This window comes from Dipodomys merriami, unplaced genomic scaffold, assembly GCF_024711535.1.
Source record: "Dipodomys merriami isolate MVZ:Mamm:240054 unplaced genomic scaffold, mDipMer1.0.p SCAF_4, whole genome shotgun sequence".
NCBI classification, from domain to species: Eukaryota; Metazoa; Chordata; class Mammalia; order Rodentia; family Heteromyidae; genus Dipodomys; species Dipodomys merriami.
In genome coordinates, this window is record NW_027205603.1 from 15,628,660 (window position 1) to 15,648,785 (window position 20,126).

Consider the following 20,126-nt stretch of genomic DNA (forward strand, 5'->3'; position numbering starts at 1 on the left):
GCCTGTTGGCATTATGCACCCATGGACAGGAACGGAGACTGATGGCCATGCTTGAAGGCTAGAGTGAAGTTAACAGTAGACAAAATCACTAGGAAGAGGGAAAGAGTCTGAATACTACTATTTTTTCTGAAATATACTTTTAGAGCCTATCTGTCTTACATGATTATTTTTAGAAACGGTGACGAATAAAATTATTTAACTCGCAAAATTTCAGCTATTATGTTACAAGGTATCACAAAGGAGTCGGCACAAACACTGACGGCAGAACATGATCCACTCAATATACTGGAGTCTGAGATGCTGCCTTCCAAATGTAGAAGTTTCAGTGTTGGAATACCTAGTAGGAACCGATAAATAGCACAATTGTGTCATACACATGAATGTTGAAACATAGCAAACGTTAACTGGGAAAAAAAAATCAAAACTTGGAATAACTCATATATAGTACATTATCTCAGCCAGGGCAGGAATGCATAAAATCATGCATCAAGCTTTACGGAAAAGCGACATACTTTTTTCCCCCTTTTCTCCCCCCTCCCCCATTAGAGATCAATTAGGGAGGGCAACATATTCTTGAGTCGGAAGACGACTCAAAACGGCCTTCACCTGCCCCCGGCGGCCTCGGGCCCGGCGGGACTCACCCTGACGGCACGCCGGCCCCCGCCCCGGCCCGCAGGACTCAGCGCCTACCCGGCGGGGCGCGCGCACCCCGGGTAGGTCCGGGTGGTGGTCGCAGGAGGCGCCGAGGGTCGTCCTCCTGGACGGCGCGGGATGGACAAGGGGTTGCAGACCCGGGAGCGCGGGACGGGCGGGGGTGGGGGGAGGTTGCCGTCCGGGAGAGGCGGGTGGGGCAGGGACCGCGTGCAGGGCTAGGGTCGAGTTCCGGGAACGGCCGGGCCGGGCCCTGGGTCTCGGGCGCAGGCCCGCGCGGGCCCAGCCGTCAATGGGGCTGCTCACTGTGAAGAGAGACATAGACGGGCTGAGAAAAGCGCAGGGCGGACTTGGGGCACCAAGAACTCACCCCGCGACAGCGGCGACGGGGCGGGGCGTAGGGCGGGGGCGGGGCGTGCATGGGCCGAGCGCGGAGTGCGTAAGACGGGGCGGGGCAGGGAGGTGTGCGCGCAGCGGGGCGGGACTGGCGACGTGCGCGCACGCGCCAATCACAGATGGCTGAAGATGGTGCTCGCGGAGAGGCCAAGGGAAGTGGGAGAGCGCTGCGGCCGCCGCGAGCATCCAATCACAGCGCCGTGCTGCCGTGACGTGAGACTCTCCGGAGCTCCTAGTGCCAGTCGACCGGCCCGGCTGGTGAGTGCGCTGGGGCAGGGCGCGGGGGCGCGCGAGGGCGCGGGGGCGCGCGCTAGGCGGGACTTCCGTAGGTCCCCGGAAGTGAGGGTTGTGTGTTCTCATGCGAACGGGAAGGAGCGTTGGGGATCCGGAGTCTCGAGGTGGAGACAATTTCGGGCCCGAAAGGGGAAGAATCCGCCGCCGCTGCCGCTAGCCCGCCGCCGCTCTCCTTTCCTGCCCCCGGCCCGGCCCGGCCGTGCCGCCTCTTCCTGCCGTCTCCCTCCTCGGCCGTCCCCGCGTGTTGCGCGGTCGCCGGGTACCGGGGCTGCGGCGAGGAGCCCGCGGGCGGCCGGGCGGGCGGGCGGGGCGGGCGGCGCTGACAGGTGAGCCGGCCTTCCCGGCCCCCGGCGGGGCGGCTGCCCTTCTCGGCCCGAGCCCGCACCCGCGCCCGCGCCCGCGCCCGCCTGTCACCGGGCCGCCATCTTCCCGGAGGGACGCGGCCCGCGGCGGTCAGGGCCCGGCCGGGGAGGACCAGGGCAGGGCCCGGCCGGGCGGGGGTCGGGGCGGACCGCGGTTGGGAAGGACCGCACGGGGTCGGGTCCCGAGGGGGCCCCCGAGCGGCTGGTTGGGGTCCAGCCGGTTCGGGGCCGGGCCTGGCCGAGTCGGGCTGGGCGGGGAAGACCCCTGCGAGCCGGGGTCGGACGGGACCCGCAGGGCTGGGGCCGGGCCGGGCTCCGGCGAGATCGGACGCGCCCAGCGGGGCCCCTGAGGCCTTGTTCCCCCAGGCTTTTCCGATGCGCCGGGGTAGCAGGGAGAGGATGGGCTGGGGGCGCAGGCCGAGAGCGCCCCGGGCTGGTCCGCCGCCCGGACCCGCAGTGCGGCTCCCGGCCTCGCCCCCCTGGGTCCCGCCCGAGCCCAGCGGTCGCGCTCTCGCTCCGGGCGGGCCGGTCCTTAGGGAACCGCATTCCTGTAGAACCAGGAAGTTGGGATCCTGTTGCTCGAGTGTTTGGAGTGCTACCTTTTTCCACTTGGCCCCGACCCGGGCGGATTTTGAAGGAGTTCTTTAATAAAGTCAGTGTTGGGACGGTCCTCGGTGTTTGTCGTGGGATCGGCACACACCTTTCGCCTGGGAACCGGTCGGGAAACCTCTTCCCACCTGGTTTTCAGAAGTGTGCGATCGGAGTGTGCATTTCGGTTTTTCAGAATTTAGGGCCTTGGGTATTGCAACTTTCTTAGTGGAGGTTAGAGATGGCCTTCTCCCTTACTTTTTACGTAAAACGGGCCCGAATTTTAACGTGAACGTTGAGACTCGGCAGATTTTCCATAATTTCCCTGACTTTCATTCGAGGCCATCTCGCTGAGGGCAAACCACCTTGTCTCATTCATACACTCGGGAGTTTAAAAGTTTTCTGTAATTGACTGATGAGGAGGATTTCCCCTGCCTGCAGTGCAGTCACTTTGTAACTGTAAACAGTAAATGTGAAGGTTTTTGTAGACACGATAGCAATTTGAGTGTTACAAGTAAATGTTGAAGTCACCGTTACATTTGAGTTTTTTTCTTTTATGAGTCTTACGATTCTCTTATTTTCAGTTAACTGTTGAAAATGCGCTTAAAATTTGTGGTAAGTTGTAGTTTGCGTAGACCATAGGGCAGAGAAGAATGATGCTCACTTCTTTTGGCGGTCAGATTGTCTATACAGTGTGCAATTTTCATACTTCCCCAACCTGGCTGGCTCCCCTAATTTACAGTCGGTACTTTACAGAAGTTGGAATGGTTGTGGCTTTTTCTCCAGTTTAATGTACCGACAGGCAGTTTTGTAATCAAGCTATACAAGAAATAGCTTAAGGTTTGCTTGAGTTGTTAAAGTGAAACTTTGTAAAAGCACGGTATTTCCAAATTTATTATTAAAGCATAAATTTTATTTGTATACTTTGCATTGGTTAGAAATAAATTTTATCCTGTATTTTCAGATACTAATGTGACTTGACTAATTTACGTGAATGAGCATGGAATGGCTTCTTAGTCATTAAAAATTATCGTCTTGGTATTTGAGTTTCAATTCAGGCAATAACTTCATAGGACTGATATAATATGTAGAATTTACTGAGTTACTGTTTTTAATATTCTGCTGTCAACTTTTTTTTTCTTTTTTCTGTTAACTTTTTGTTGATCACCTGTATCTGGGAGAGAAGACAAGTTTCGAGGTCAGAATGAAAATTTGGAGAAAAGAGTTGCATAGGAGCCAGAGAAAATAGGTATTAATATAGAAATTCCTTAGCATTCATCATACCATGTTCTATAGAAGAGTAGCTGAAAATTAGTCACAGTAAATTCAGGGAGAAATTTGATTTTATTTAGTCACTTGGGCATTGATTTTTTTAAAAAAAGATTCAGCAGACTTATTGAATTTAAAGTGCTTCCTTAAATAAGAACAAATTTTGACTTAATATATGAATCTGAAAGCATACTTTATGCAGTCACCTATAAAACAAATTCCCAGGAAATATTGAAACATAATTTTAAAATGCTAAATGGAATTTTGGACATTGATTTAATGGCAATTACAATAAATGATGCCTTCAGGTAGTTGCAGTTATTCAGTTTTCACATTTTTGTAGTGAAAGACTTGATTAGTGTGACAAGAAATGACTAATAAATTACTGTTGAAGCTGTCATGTTGGCATTCATACTTTCCATCAGAGTATGAACTGGATTGTGACCTAGGCCTTCCAATTTTATTTTATTTTATTTTTTTTAGGTCCGGTCGTGGGGCTTTTTTCTTTTTGCTTATGTGGTGCTGAGGAATGGAACCCAGGGCCTCAGGCATGCAAGGCAAGCGCTCTACCACTGAGCCACCTTCCCAGCCTGGCCTTCCAATTTTAAAAAGGTGTTATTCTTGGAAATGGTCTATTGCAGGCGGGGAAAATGCTGTGTTACTGTATGCATGTTACTGTAGATTCTATGTATTCTTTTTTTTTTCTTTTTTGTCGGTCGTGGGGTTTGAACTCTGGGCTTGGGCACTGTCCCTGTGCTCTTCAGCTCAAGGAGAGCACTCTACCACTTGAGCCACAGAACCACTTCCGGTTTATTGGAGATAAGAGTCTCACGGATTTTCTTGCCCCTGGCTGGCTTTGAACCAAGATCCTCAGATCTCAGCCTCTTGAGTAGCTAGGATTACAGGCGTGAGCCACCGGTGCCCAGCTATTCCATTTATTCTTTTAGTTAACAGCAAAAGTTTTAACTACACATGTGTTATGAAAACAAAAGTTCTTTCAGATTGCTTTCAGATTTAAGGAAGACTCTAGGTTTATAAATTCAAGAAAATCTCAGTGAATTTTTGTAATTTCTCCTATTGAATAACCTTCAAAACACCCTTTTTCTAGTGTGGTAGAAAACAGAAAACAAGTTTTGTGTGTAGAAAATATAGGGTTAAAATGGACACCAATGCAGGGTTTGCTTCTACTTTTTTGGGGGAAACCTTTTTTTCATACAAAGTATTCTCCATTTTCTCTAGGAATTAATTTTAGAGTACACATAAATGAGGCCATACCATCAGAAAGGGTAAAATTCACAGTACTTGAGTGTAGTTTAACTTAAATGTTCTACTCTTAGTTGTTGCAATTGTTATTATCTTTGGAATTACTGTAGTTCTGAAGTTGCCCTGATTAGAAAATGAATTTGCTGGACTTTGGGGCCTGATTCAAGTAGTACAGTGAGCCCAGAGTTCAGTCCTAGTAATATATACACACGCACACAAAAGAAGAAAATGAATTCTCATTAGGGCATAGAATTGTAGGATTGGAAGCTGTTAGGTTCTCTCATAAAGAGAAGAAAGATAAATTCCAGTTGAAAAGTTCTTACTCTCTAAATTGCTTTATTTCTGTTCTTCCTTTACCACTTTCCTCCCATACCTTTTGCATCTTGGTGCTTGTATAAACTCTTGGCCATTTTTCTGTGGAAGCTATCATAACCTCTGTTGTAATCAAGAAGGTTCTACAGTGATGCTGCTGATTTTACATATTTTTAAATCTTGTTCTTTCTTTCAACCCTATCACTCCAGCTAGTGTGACCTGGGTTGTAAGAAAGTATATTTTGCTGTTTAACACAAATTTGAAAGTATGCTACTTAACTTTTTAAGAGTAATGTAATACTTGACAAATGACTTGGTTTTCACTGAAAATGTACATTTTGAAGTTTCATCTATGTAAGCTTCATTGTAAAACTGATGAATTATTTGCTTGCTCAAAATACTCTTTAATTTGCACAAATTGTTTTAGTTGTGCTACAGAGATTGCTTTAAAAGGATATTCTTGCCAGGTGCTGGTGGCTCACGCCAGTAATACTAGCTAGTACGAAGATGTGAGGATTGTGGTTCAAAGCCAGCCCTGGAAGGAACGTCCATGACACTCATCTTTAGTTAACCACCAGAAAACTGGAAGTGGCACTGTAGCTCAAAGTGGTAGAGCACTCGTGTTGAGCAGGAGCACTTGGACAGAGCCCACGCTCTGAGTTCAAGCCCCACAACCAAATGAAAAAAAATTATATTCTTTCTGAGTTCTTGGCCTTCTCTTCAAAAATCATAAGGACTAAGTTCCCAGACTTGCCTTGGGTGACCCTGCCATGTCTTCATCTGACATAGCTCCCTGTGCTAGTGTCTGGCTGGATCACTGCTCTCCTCTAGTCCTTGCTTGCCTGCCTGCCTGCCTCCTTCCTTCTCAAACCATGGTGTTGCGCCCCCACCTTCCTGGAAGTTCCTTACCCTAAAATGGAGTGCTCCCTCCTTTAAAAACCTTCAACTTTTGCTTAGCACTTTCATTTATCTATAAGGAAGTATTTCGGTAGTGTTTTTGTTTTTGTTTTTTTGCCAGTCCTGGGGCTTGAACTCGACCTGGGCTTCTTTTGCTCAAGGCTACCACTGTACAACTGGAGCCACAGCACCATGTCTGGCTTTTTCTGTGTATATGGTACTGAGGAATCGAACCTAGGGCATCATGCATGCTAGTCAAGCACTCAACACCTAAGCCACATTCCTAGCCCTATTTAATTTAATTTAATTTTATTTGTGAACATACTGTACAGAGGAGTTACAATTACATGGGCAGGATAATGCGTACATTTCTTACCAAGCATTACAGCCTCCTCCTTTGTTTACTCTTCACATCCCTTCCCAGCCTCCCCCCTCCCCCCCAAACTATTTAGGTAGTTTTTTCAGGAACCATTGCCTTAATTTCTGAGTTTAGGCTAAGAGTGCTATGGACAAAGGCATTTGCCTTATTTAGCATGCCAGTAGTTAATGGGAGCCCCTTGTGGGAGAGACTTCTTTTATGGTTATAACCTCTTTACTGCTATTGTGTAGACATTTAGTAAAATTTATTCAAGTAGAGCAATGCATACAAGCTTGCCTAAACATACTTCCCACCAATTTTAGAGAAATTGTTTGCTGATCATGTGTTTGTATGTGTCTATATACAAATGTGAAAAGCACTTGGAAAGTTTCTTTTAGTGTGTAAAAGTTAATATATACAAAGTTTTAACTGACTTCATAGCTTCATCTATAAAGTGACTTAGGTACAGGATTTAACTGTAGGACCTCTAGATTTTACTGTTTTCCTTATCATTAAAAAAATGCCCCTTTTAGACCCTGTAACTGTAGCTACTTGGGAAGCTGAGACTGGGAGGATTGTAAGTGTGGGCTAGCTGGATAGAAAAGTTCTTGATATCCATGGAGTTGTGGCCTGTTACTCTGGCTAGAACTGGTAATTTAATGTACTGCATGGCGTCCAGGAAAGTAGCTAGTGGGCACTAGTGGCCCATGCCTGTACATTTAGCTACTCAGGAGGTTGAGGTCTGAAGATTGTAGTTTGAAGTCATTCATTATCTGCACTTAACTAACAGAAAGCTGGAAGGAGCTGTAGCTATTGTGGTAGAGAGCCAGCCTTGAGAGAGAAAGAGAAAAAAAGCTTATGGAGAGCATCCAGTCTGTTCAAACCCCAGTAACAGCAACCCTCTCCCACTCCCCTAGCAAAACACAAAAAAGAAAAGCAGAAAAAGAGCTAGAGGTGTGGTTCAGTGGTGAGAGTCCCTGTTCAGTAAAGCTGGAGGCACTGAATTGAAACCTTAGTGCTACCCACCAAAAGATGTATTCATGTGTGCTGCTTTTGATAGCCATAAAAATCCCCAACATCCAAGTGTGGAGGCTGGTGCTTGTAAATACTAGCTGCCTAGGAGGCTGAGATCTGGAGGACTACTTTTCCAGGACAGCCTGGGCAAAATATTTGCAAGTCCCCATCTCAGTCAATACAAAACTTGGTGCATTGATGTACACCTGTTATCCCAGCTTCTTGGGAAAACAGGATCGCAGTCCAGGCTGGCCCCTGCAAAAAAATAATACCATATTACAATAATAATAATAACAGAAAGGGCTGGAGGCATGACTTAAAGTCATATAGACTGACATTTGGCCGCTGATAGCTCTTAATTCTATGTTTCTTCAGGTAGTCACTTTACAGCTGTTACATTTATTATTATATATTCTGCCCCAGGCTCCATTTATCTCCCTCCCTGCTTTGTTTTTCTTCATAGTACTTAGGACATTTATTTAATATACTATATGAAGTACTTACTGTGATCTGTCTTCTTGTATTTAACTCTGTAAAGTACAAGGGATTTGTCTGTTGAGATCATTGATGGGCAGGCTGAAGGACAGTACCTGGCACATGGTATACATACATTATTTATGTCTTTTTGTTCTGTTGGGAGTTGAACCCAGAATCTCAAACATGTTAGGCAAGCACTCTGTCACTGAGCTAGGTATTGCTCCAGCCCCCTTAATAATTGGTTTAGTAAACTCCAAGGTATTAATGGTGAGCAGAAAGAATTCAGTGTCCTCCTTTTTGGAGTTTGCTGTGCATTGAGGCAGGCAGAACTATGAAATATGAAAGCACAGTCTACTGAGAGATCATATATGTAGACCAGAAGGGATCAGATCAGGGAGGCTCCCCAAGGTGGTACTATGACAGCAGGGAATGAAAGTAGCCCCCTCAGCAAAAAAAGTCACACAGGCTGTGACTGAGGTGGGAAGAAGCCGGAGTTTCCCAGAAACTAAAGTAGACATGGAGAAAAGAGGGAAGTAGCTAGAAGGAAATGGGAGCAGGATGTTAGAGGGCCTAGGATGTCCCCATGTAGGTTGAGAGTTTCCTTCCTTACCCTGAAAACTGGGGCGTACTTGGAGGGTTTAAAATGGGAGAATTGCATGTGTAAGAAGTGGCGTGCAGGAGGCAGGAATGGTGGTCCACACATACGGGATATTACTTGGCAGCAAGGTAGACAGTCCTCTTCTAGCTCAAACGCCATTGTAGTTGAAAAGGGAGCAGCTCTAGTCTAATAAAGAATAGCTTTGCCTAGAACCCCTTCCGTTTGTATGGTACTGTTTATTTTAAATAGCATGCTTGTTTTAAAATACTTAAAAATACTTTAAAAATGTCTTAACTCTAGCATTTGTCAGTTGCTTAAAATATGTTTTTTCAGTTTTTATTAAAGCAAGCTAAAAGCTGTTTTTTTAAAGGACCATCTCTGAAAAATGGGAACATTTTGTTAATCACATTTTAAAAAGATTGTTCTTATTGTTAGTGCTCAAAATATCTGTGACCAACTTGATATAAATTCACAGGTTACCTCAGTGATATTTTTCTTTGGGGTGGGAGATACAGGGTTTTGCTATATGTATAGCCCAGGGTGGCCTTGTACTCAGAATCCTCCTACCTCACCTCCTGAGTGCTAAGATTACAGGTTTGTACTACCACACCCAGCTCTGTGAACATGTTAAACATTCTTTCTTTAAAAACAACAACTACAACAAACCACCACGCACTTGTGGCCCCCACCAGTAATCTTCACTATTCTGGCTGTGATCTGAGGATCAGGTCAAGGTTCAAAGTTACCCTAGGCAGGCTGGAAGTGTAGCTGTGGCTCAAGTGGTAGAGGTCTAGTCTTGAATGAAAAAACAAAGGGACAGAGGCCTCTCACTAGTTTAGTTTGTTTGGTCTTTTGGTAGTTACTTGGAGATAAGAGTCTGGAAGACTTTCTTGAATAAGCTGTCTTTGATCTTTCATCCTCAGCTCTTAGCCTCCTGAATAGTTAAGATTACAGGCATAAGCCACCAGTGCTTGGCTCTTCATACTTTTTGGGAACAATGATACTTTCCCTAAGCAACAAAGTAGACTTCAGTCTCATAAGCTAATAGTGAATTGCCTTTCCAAAGGAAACAACACCAGTTAGCAGAGTTTAATCCTGTGTTGAGGTGGGGGGGGGGAGGAGGGAAGGGGGGGAAGGCACGGATATAGTCCTTTACTGTAACCACTTGACTGTGTCTTACATGACTTTTAAAGGTAGACTTGAAGACCCTTTGGGAAAAGTTATATTTTAAATATTCAGAAAGGCAAAAGCATTCATTTTCTTTTGTGTTTTGAAGAAATAAATGGAATTGATGATACGTTAATTGTCTTGCTTTTTTTTGGGGGGGGGCCAGTTCTGGGGCTTAACTGAGCCTGGGCACTGTCCCTTAACTCCTCTTTGCTCAAGGCTAGCACTCTACCACTTGAGCCATAGCGCCACTTCTGGTGGTTAATTGGAGAGAAGATTTTCAGGGCCTTTCTTGCCTGGGTTGGCTTCGAACCACAATCCTCAGATTCAGCCTCCTGAGTGCAGGATTACAGGCATGAGCCACCAGTGCCTGGCTATTAGTTGTCTTTTAGTGAGTTTTTTGAGAGCTGCTTATATGGATGTGATATCAAAGGCTTGAACAAAACCATCTGGCATGATTTTAAAGTTCTGTATACCTTGATTAATGTCTGTACTTTCAGTGATACTTGTTATCAGCTAGAATGCTAATTCTGGTTGCCCTTTAGGAGGTCACGTGTTGTCAGTGCAAATGAGTAACTGGTGAATCAGCAGTATTTTTTTTCTTCAGCCCTTAACTATCTAGGAAGGGGAGGGGAGGGCCATGAGTGAGACCAGAGGGTGAAGTGCTTGTGGCTGTATGCGCATGTATCCTGCAGTTTCTCACAGCTATTTTGTATACGTTGATAAACTTAATCTGTTCTGCTGAAACCATCCTTTAGGGCTGGCTCAGTGCAGGTGAGTTAAACTAAGCAGTACAAGGATCAGAAGTAGAAAATAGGATTGTCAAAAAACATGCAGACGCATTCAGGCACATAAAAATTTCAGTCTCCCAATTTTCATTCTCTGTGACCTGTTTCTAGTAAATTGGTTTCCTGCAGAGTGCCTTGGGATTCAAAATGACTTAAGTTTAGTCTGTTTCAGTGAAGCCCACGGAGAGTCTTGCAAACTGTTTCTTTCAGTGTTCAAAGTGTTTGCATTATAGATTGTAATCTATTCTTGAGAGTAAGTTTTTCATGAACTCATATGAGATACAACTATAAAAAAGCCTACATAGATGTTTTCACAGAGCCATTATATACCCCCAGATTGTATTCCTAGATAATTTAAGAGGGAGATAGTTAAAGAGGGGGACAAATACATAATGAGTTATTTAACTCCAGTTCATAAATTTGGTGTGTGTGTTTTTTGTGTATATATATATATATGCGCATATATATATTTACCAAATGTTTAATAGTAGTTGACATTTACTAAGCCTTAATTCAGGGGAATTAAGTATACTGTTATCAGAATGTTATTGGTCTGTATTTTATATGATTGGAAACCTTTACTTTTTACTTTTTATTTTTTTGCCAGTCTTGGGGCTTGTTCCTTTTTGCACAATACTAGCACTCTACCACTTGAGTCACAGCACCATTTCCAGCTTTTTCTATTTATGTGGTACTGAAGAATCGAAAGGGCTTCATGCATGACAGGCAAGCACTCTACCATTAAGCCACATTCTCAGCCCCTTTAATTTCTTTTTGATCATATAATGCTAGGTGTGAATGAAATCACCACAGGACAGTCATTTTCTGAGGCTTTGAGTTTCGATCTATATTATTTTGTAAACTGAGATTTAATAACTAATTTCTGAAACTAACTTAAAAAACAGTATAATACTCCGGTTTAAGGCTTAAGATTTTAGAGCTCTAAACACTCAGAATTTGAAGTCCACAGAGGTGAACCTAATTAGGACCATAGCTAGTTATTTGGTGGCAGAGCTAGGACTGTTAACTGGTTCTTCTCAGAGTTCACTAACCCATTGCACTTACAATTGCAGTGCTCACTTGGAGCACTTTCAAGTGTCCTTGCAACACAAGGGACTGTTTATCTGCTGTAGAATTTTAAGTAAGCATCTTAATAGTTTTGTAAGAAGGTTCTTCAAGCAACTACCCTCCCTGCTTTTTAAAAGATAGGAACAATGTACACTCGTGGATTAAGATGAGGATAGTTTCTTAGTTAGAGTATTTCATCGTTGTGTTTGTACAAGCATAGAAGATGTTAGGTCAAGCACTAGACCTGGCTGGCCTCTTGATGCAGTTGAGACACCTATCATTCAATGGATGGGTGACACTGCTACCACCATGACATAGTGCCCTGTTGTAAAATGTAAACTTTTAAAAAGTGTAAAATAGGAGTGCACCCTAACAATAAAACAATATTGAATACAGACACTAGTAATGGTCAGTTATTGTCATTGTCACGTAGTGGGCACTCTACGTACACAATTGTATTTGCTATACTTTCATACACCTGGCAGTGTGTGGTAGGTTTGTTTATACCAGCATCACTCCAGACCTGAGTAATGCATTGTGCTAGATAGCAGGCTTTAACATGGTGTTGCAACAGCTTTAGTGTCCCCAGGCAATAGAAAATTTTTAGCTCCATTATAATTTACACAGCCACTATTGTATATGCTGTCATTGTTAACTTTAATGTCATTATGCAGTGTATGACTGCACTTACTATAGGAATATGTTTTGTCATTTTTGGATAATCCAGTAACCTTACGGTAGTAGCAATAGATGGTCTAACATCTTCACTTTGTTTAATAGACAGCCTGCAGCTTACAGTTCTGTCTTTGAGAAATACTGTAAGAGATTCATATAAATTTTTTTCCCTAAAGCACTCAGGCAGTTTTTTATATCCACAGTGCTAACACAAGGTTCATGTGCAGATTCAGCATCTTGCATTCACACTAATGCAAGAGGAAGTCAGAAAAAGTGACTTGTGCTGCACTCTCCCTGGCCTTTATTTGTTTACTGTCCTCTATCTAAACTGTTTCACAAGTCAGGAATTTCAGTATAACAACAGAGCTTTCCTACAAAGTAAGTGGTAAGTGTTAATTGCAGTATCTCCCACTCTCAACAACATATTTGACTTGCAATTCAAATGCTAGTTTTTTCTTTCATCTTTCAGAATATCTATTGCCTGGAGATGTTTACCTTCCATTATATAATATAGGAAGAACAAAAAAATGGTACCTTTTCTTTTTATCTTCTTACTCCAAGCTGATTGCAAATAAAACACAATTCTTCCAGAAAGGTGACATTCTATGCAACACCTTGGATGCAAATGACACAATAAATACTCAAGCCAAGTATGGTGGGACACCCGTACTTGGGGCAGAGGCATGAGGATTAAAAGTTAGTTAGAAGCCAGCCTATGCTGGCTGGTGAAGTCTGGAAAAAGAAAAAAGTACAGGTCTAGCCTGTTCAGTGAGGCTGGAGGCATCACATACCACAGCACTGAGCAAAAGTCATTTACTTTGTTAAGCAGTAATTAAAAATTCTTAGAGCTAGTAAGAATTTTGCCAAACTTTAAAACAACAACAAAAACCCATGTTGCTAATGAAACTACCAGATCCTTGTACTTACTAGACAAGCCCTGTACCACCGATTAGAATTTTAAGTGGTTGATTGTGATCCTCATAATTCTCCAGAAACTTTTATCACATTATTAATACAGCATATAATCTACAGAATTGGGCATGTAAATCTAAAGCCGATAAGTTGTAATCCAGTTTGTGAAGTAGAGATGATATTATGCCTAGGACATAGTAAGCCAAAGTGTCGTATACTTTAGAATTTTTAATTTTGAAACTTTTTTTTCAAAAGCTGTCTTTTCTGTAAATGTTAAGGAATATTTTTCAGTATAGTGTTTTCAGTGTCTTTTGGGAAACCTGAAAGTGTCTGGAATTTTAATGCTAACTATTTCAAGATTGCTGTTTGATTCTCTGCTTAAAGTTACTAGCTGTTACTTTGTGAGCAGTTTAGTATTTCAGAGTTTCACTAGGTGTATCTGTCAGACCTGGTAATAGTCAGGCCTAGGTGTTTTTGCATATGTTTGTGTACCAGGCATTGTGCTATTTACTTATGCATCCTGAAAGATCCTCACACTAGAAGTGAGGAAAACAAGATGGGGGATATGTGTGTGTCTGGAGTCACTGTCTGGCATGTGGAAAGCCTTGCTTCCAGCTCTTTTTTTTGCCAGTCTGAGGGCTTGAACTCAGGACTTGGGCACTGTCCCTGAGCTTCTTTTTGCTCAAGCTACCACTCTACCACTTGAACCACAACGTCACTTCTGGCTTTTATGTTTATGTGGTCCTGAGGAATTGAACCCAGGGCTTTATTCATGTTCGGCAAGCACTCCACCACTAAGCCACACTTCCAGCCCTCAGCCCATATTCTTAATGCCTCTTCTGACTCTGAAGGAATCCTTGTACTTATACATTGATATTTTCATTTTTAAGTATATACGTATATTTTTTTCCAGAATGGATCCATAACTTTCAGCAGACTTTCAAAGGATTTTTTGACTCCTTCTGATACAAATAGTTTAGTATATATGTTTGGCACTTAGAAACCTCAGAAATTCATTGCTTTAATATCAAATGTCAGTGCCAATGTCACTTAACTGTACTCTTAGACCTATACACTACTACACTTAAGTCTAGAAAATACCTCAAATAAAATGGAAATGAAAAATTTACTCAAGTAATTTTTTTCTTAACATAAATACTGTTTTTTCTCACACTAATCCATCATTTGGAATGAGGCTTTTAACATGGAATTACATTGATTCTTTGTGTTACTATTTCAATTGCTAGGCAATTCTTCCCACATTTATTCTACACACAATATTATTAAACACATACTTCAGTAGAGTCTCCTCTTAGATACCATTTGAGAAGTGCAGTGATGAATAGAATAAGGCGTGTTCATGCTATCCAATTACTATAAAATTTTGCATTGTTGAGATAATGATAATTTGATGTGCTACATTCCAACATAATTGGGATTTATAAGCACATAAAATTTCCAACCCAGACTTTGTGTGGAGGATGAGGAGTAATGTCTAAATATCTGTACTTACTTTTGTTTTATCCTGAGTTTATACCAGCAGGGTTTTAGCTGAAATGGTGAGATGAGTCCATGCTTTAGATAGGTCATTCTGAAACCATATGGTTCAATGAGACAGGAAGAAGAAGAAAGACTGCTTAAGAAGTTGGGGCAATAATTCTATTCAGAGATGGTTGGTTTTCCAAAGAATTTAGTTGACACTTGGAATATAGAAATAAAGCTTGAAGCCGGGTGCTGGTGGCTCACGCCTGTAATCCTAGCTACTCAGGAGGCTGAGATCTGAGGATTACAGTTCAAAGCCAGCCTGGGCAGGAAAGTCCATGAGACTCTTTATCTCCAATAAACCACTCGAAAACCAGAAGTGGCTCTGTGGCTCAAGTGGTAGAGCGCTCACCTTGAGCTGAAGAGCACAGGGACAAAAACAGAAAGCTTGAAAAGAGGCTAAAATGTATTTCCAGTTTTCTGGTTTGAAGAACTAAGTAGGTGTTACCTCTTTTCTTGAGATAGGATTTGTCGGTTCTTATGTGTTTTAAATGAAGTATGGGTCCAGAATAGTGAGTGTGTATGCATGCGTGCTTCCACTCATGCATGGGTTTCAGTCAGTGGGCATGGTCATACTTAAATAATGATAGACAGGCTTCATGGAGGGAGAGATTGAAGATAGCTAGGAAAGAAAATGAAATTCAGGCCATAGTTTGAGGGACTAATGTTAGCACTATTGTTCTTTTCGTTGGTAGTTTTTATTTTTCTCTAATCTTTCTTTAATGTAGAAACTATTGAGAAGCTTCATTTATTTTCATGAGCTTTTTAAAACTACCATATCCAAACTATATTTAAGTGCTTCATCTTTATTCAAAAACTATATAGGATTGTAATAGTTAAAGAATATATTTCCCTATCTTCCACACACATGTATGTTAGTGCACATAAACAGAAAACTGAGCACTGGTTGCTTACACCTATAATCCTAGCTGCTCAGGAGGCAAGATCTAAGGATCACAGTCAAAGCCAGCCCAGACAGAAGAGGCCTCATGAGACTATTATCTCCAGTTTAACCACTCAAAAACTGGAAGTGGCACTGTGGCTCAAAGTGGTAGAGTGCAAAAAGAGCTTGGGACATAACTTCAGCCCTGAGTTCAAGCCCCCAAACCACAAAAAGAATAGACTATTTAATTCAAGAAAAATGTGCTACTGTCCGTGTCCGTGGATAATTGCCTTTTTTTTTTTTTTGGCTAGTCTGGGGCTTGAATTCAGGGCCTGGGCTCTGTCCCTGAGCCAGTCTGTGCTCAAGACTAGCACTCTACCACTTGAGCCATAGCTTTTTCTGTTTGCATGCTACTGAGGAATCGAATCCGGGGCTTCATGCATGCTAGGCACATTCCCAGCCCTGGATAAATGTCTTTTAGTTTTTTCTCTTTTGTGCTGGTCTTGGGGGCTTGAACTCAAAGCCTGGGTGCTATCCCTGAGCTTTTTTGCTCAAGGTTAGCACTCTATCACTTGGCTACAGCTCCACTTCTGGCTTTTTTGATGCTTAATTGGAGATAAGCCTCACAAACTTTCCTGCCCAGGCTGGCTTCAAACTGTGAGCCTCAGATCTTAGCCTTCTGAGTAGCTAGGATTACAGGCATGAGCCATCAGAACTCAGTGGCTTTTAATTTTGAAGAAAAACTATTTGCATATATAGATAACAAGATTTTAGAGAACATATAAAAGGCTGGAGCTTAGGGCTGTAGTAAGGATCATCTATTTTGTTATCAGTGAATACCTATTTATTGTAGACCCTTTGAAATTCCTTTTTTTTTTTATTGTGAAAAAACCGTACAGAGGGGTTACAATTACATGAGGAAGGGCTTTGAAATTTCTTTATGACCCACTGCATTTCATTGCCTTACATTGCACATTCAAGGTGTTCTTGCTTTGTTTTGATTTACTGGTTGATTTTTTTTTCCCCCAAAAAACTTAGCTTAATATATTGGAAAACTACATGACTATAGTGTATTGCTTTAAGAAATTGATCTTTTCTGCAATAAAAAAGTGAAAAATTTTGTCAGCCTCATGTATAGAGGTTTAAGAGATCAATTTTTGTGTTGTTCCAAGAGTACTAAAATCTGTTCTAGAAACTCATTTTGTCCCCATAAGAATCAGAAATCCCTTATGTTCTAGTTCTGTTTATCTGTTTCAGTTCCTAGGAACAAGAACCCAGCCCTTAGTTGGGCAATGTGGGATTAAAGCAGTTCTGAGGCCTTCTTCACTTCTGACATTGTGTCTCTTCTTAAGGTGCTGAGTTCTGAGTTTTCTTACCTCCACCGCATCTTACTCTTTCTTAAGCACTTTCACTTGAAAAACTGCCCTTACAAGCTGGAAAGTACAGAGTGTTGCATGGGGTGAAGACATAAGGTGAGGGGAACGCAAACTTTCCCCATTTCACAGAGTGACGTGATGTAGTTTAAACAGTGGATTTCCCTTTTAGTAAAATAATCTGCTTTAGTTATATACACACTGTGAAGCTGTCTGTATGATTAGAGGGCATTTGGGTCACTGGTAGGCCAGTCCTTGTGGTACTGTTTTGATACTTCTTCGGCCAGGTGTATATTAATATTACTACCTTTTATTTGTTTTTTCATATACATATGAGAGCTAATGAAGGGGATCCTAAGGTAATAATCACTTAGTGAAAATTTAGTTCATAAATTGTACAGTAAAGGGAGTACCCTATGTTTGTAGTTCCCTAGGATAAAAAGTATCATTTACAAAGTTAGGCAGCTCTGTTCTTACCTGAGAGGTAATTAAGCACCACATATGAAATTCTAACAGTGAGTCGTTCTTTTCCTTCTCTGGGCTCTTTATGTTTGTTTTGTTTTGTAGATTTTTAAAGACAGGGTCTTGGCATATAGTCTAAGCTGGCTTTGAATTTGAACTCAAAATCCTCCTACCTCACGAATACCACACTCTAATTTTGTTTGCTATTAAGATGTGCAGATGTGGCTAAGAGATGGCACAAATATATAGAGGCACAAGCATTCAGTAAGAAATACATTTGCAACAAATGAATAGACTTGTCTAACAAAGACTTAGCAATGGGGATGGGAAGGAGAGAGCACTAAACACAGCAGGGAGGTTTAATCAGCTCCCAGCATAACATACTGGCTTCAGGGTTAGCTACAACAAACCTTCAACATATGAGCTTACACTGCTCACGTAGGAAGAAGTTCTTAAAGAGAAAGATGTCAAGAAATGGAAAAAGGGAGGGGAGGATATATCCTAGGTAGGTTGAACTTGAAGGACAGCTAGCCCACAAAATTTTATTTAACATTCTATTAAAAAGTTTTTTTTGTCTTATATATTACTTTTCCCACTGTAGGTTAAAAGAAGTAAATATACTGCATTGTACTGTACAGAGGCTGTAAGTTTGAGTTAGAGCATTTCCTGGTACTTCTTTTGTGACCAAGGAATTTATGTAAACTAGCTAAGCCTGCATTTTAGAAAGTCACTTTAACACTTGTTTCTTTCCTTTTGTGACTATGAAGAGTTTGTGGATACATTTCACAAGATGCTCTTTATTGGAGGAAGCATAGCATATAAACTCTGAGGCAAGAGGGCTGCATTTTATGATGCTGTGGTTCCCAGATACTGCAGCTTTGGTCTTTTTCCAGGGTCATGTAAATTCTAATATAGCTATGTATGAAGTGATAGGATTTTTTAACTTCATTGTACCATTGCTCTTGGTTCAAATAACATTTTATTTAGGCATCCTTAGTACGGGGTGATGATTTGAAGTTTGTAAGGTTTAATGGCTAAAGTAATTCTCTTCTAGCTAGAGAGATAGATTATATAAAAATCTCATTTTGTTTGGTATCATTTATTCTAGCTAAAATAAATCTTCAAAACAGTTCTGTTCTCTAGAAATAAAAGTGTCATAGAACAAGTTGCAAACCCTTAAAGCTGGAGGGGACTGTGAGTGTGTGTGCACACATTCTTGAGTGTGCAGTCACACTCTAGAACCTGTATGAAGTCACTGTATTTAAGTTTTAAATTATAATTTATTAGTAGAAGATTTAAATTTATGTATTTAAATATATGTGTGTATAATTAGTGTCTCAAACAAAATTATGCATAAATGTACACATACAGTTTTATTTGATATACTTTCCAATTACATTTTACTAGTAAGTAAATTTTTGTAGCTTTTATTCCTCTAGGAGGGAAGTCAATTCAAACTATGACAAATATGCTTTCCCTCTGTTAGCCTTTTCAATGAAGCACAGATGTAAATGTACAAAAGAAATGAAAAAAAATCAATCTTGAAGTTTATTGGTATCATCTTAGGAATATAATAGTGCTGAGTGTCCATTTAAATGTTTCATTAAGTACTCTGCTGAGGTTGAATTAATTTATTTTATCTGCCAGTATCTTTTGATTGTGTGTGTGTGTGTGTGTGTGTGTGTGTGTGTGTGTGTGTGTCTTTGTGTCTTTGTGTCTTTGTGTCTTTCGGTTGTGGGGCTTGAAGTCTGGGCTTGGGCGCTGTCCCTCAGCTCTTCAGCTCAAGGTGAGTGCTCTACCACTTGAGCCACAGCACCACTTCCAGTTTTCTGGTGATTTGTTGGAGATGAGAGTCTCACGGACTTCCCTGCCTGGGCTTGCTTTGAACTGTGATCCTCAGATCTCAGCCTCCTGAGTAGCTAGGATTATAGACTTGAGCCACTGGCACCTGGTGACATATTGAATCTTTAAAAAAAAACAAAAACTAGAATAGCAATTTTCCTGAAAGCAGCTGTAGATGTTTTCACTGTTCAAGCCTGCAGATTCATTTGAGCAAGGTTTGTGGAAGGAACATAAAATAATATGTCCTAAGATACTCCCAATGAATTAAGAATGAATTAAGATTTGAGAAATTGTACAACAGTGGCTGACAGCTGTGAGATAAACCATATTTTAACAACAAAGCAAATGAATGAAAAATTCTAATTCCTATTTTATTTTCTTATACCTCTCTTTTAAGAGCGTCATTGAGTTAATAAATGAAGGTTTCTGCCAATAAAAACATACCTTCCTTGCAGTCCTAAATGTCTGATTTTGTTTTAATAATGTAATATAGCTGTTTTGGCATTGGGAATTTATTTTTCAAGCAAACATTTTAGTTCTAGAGAACTTAAAGTCTGGCAGGTAAACTAAAATGCACTTTGACCTTGAAAGTAGCACATTTTAACTTGAAATTGATTCCCCAAGGGGGTCGGTCGTACAGCAGTTTGTCTCTGAAGTTCTTAACAACCTATTTTCTTTATGTAGGTAAAATTCAGTTTTCTTGTCCAGTTGAATACTCATTTATTGTTGTTTTTTAAGAACATGATCCTCCTTGTGTAGGTTGGAGTTTTGGGGCACTTGTATGTGCAGTAGCATCTTGTACTATCTGTCTCCTTTGTTACTTAGCTGCCTTTCTGGTCATTGGCATTAAGATTTAGAAGAGATCTTAGAAACTTGAAGTTCCCTTATTTATGGATGTAAACAGAGACATGGAGTACTTCGATTATTTCAGTAAA

The 20,126-nt window shown here is 41.5% G+C and overlaps 1 protein-coding gene across 1 annotated transcript in view; it reads left to right on the plus strand.

Moving 5' to 3' along the window:
* The first annotated feature begins 1,386 nt into the window (after positions 1-1,386).
* Positions 1,387-20,126, plus strand: part of Larp4b (La ribonucleoprotein 4B) — a 73,853-nt gene continuing 55,113 nt past the window's right edge. The window contains exon 1 of the mRNA XM_069990583.1: positions 1,387-1,667. The gene's annotated coding sequence lies outside the window, so the exon portion shown is untranslated. The remainder of the gene's footprint in view (positions 1,668-20,126) is intronic.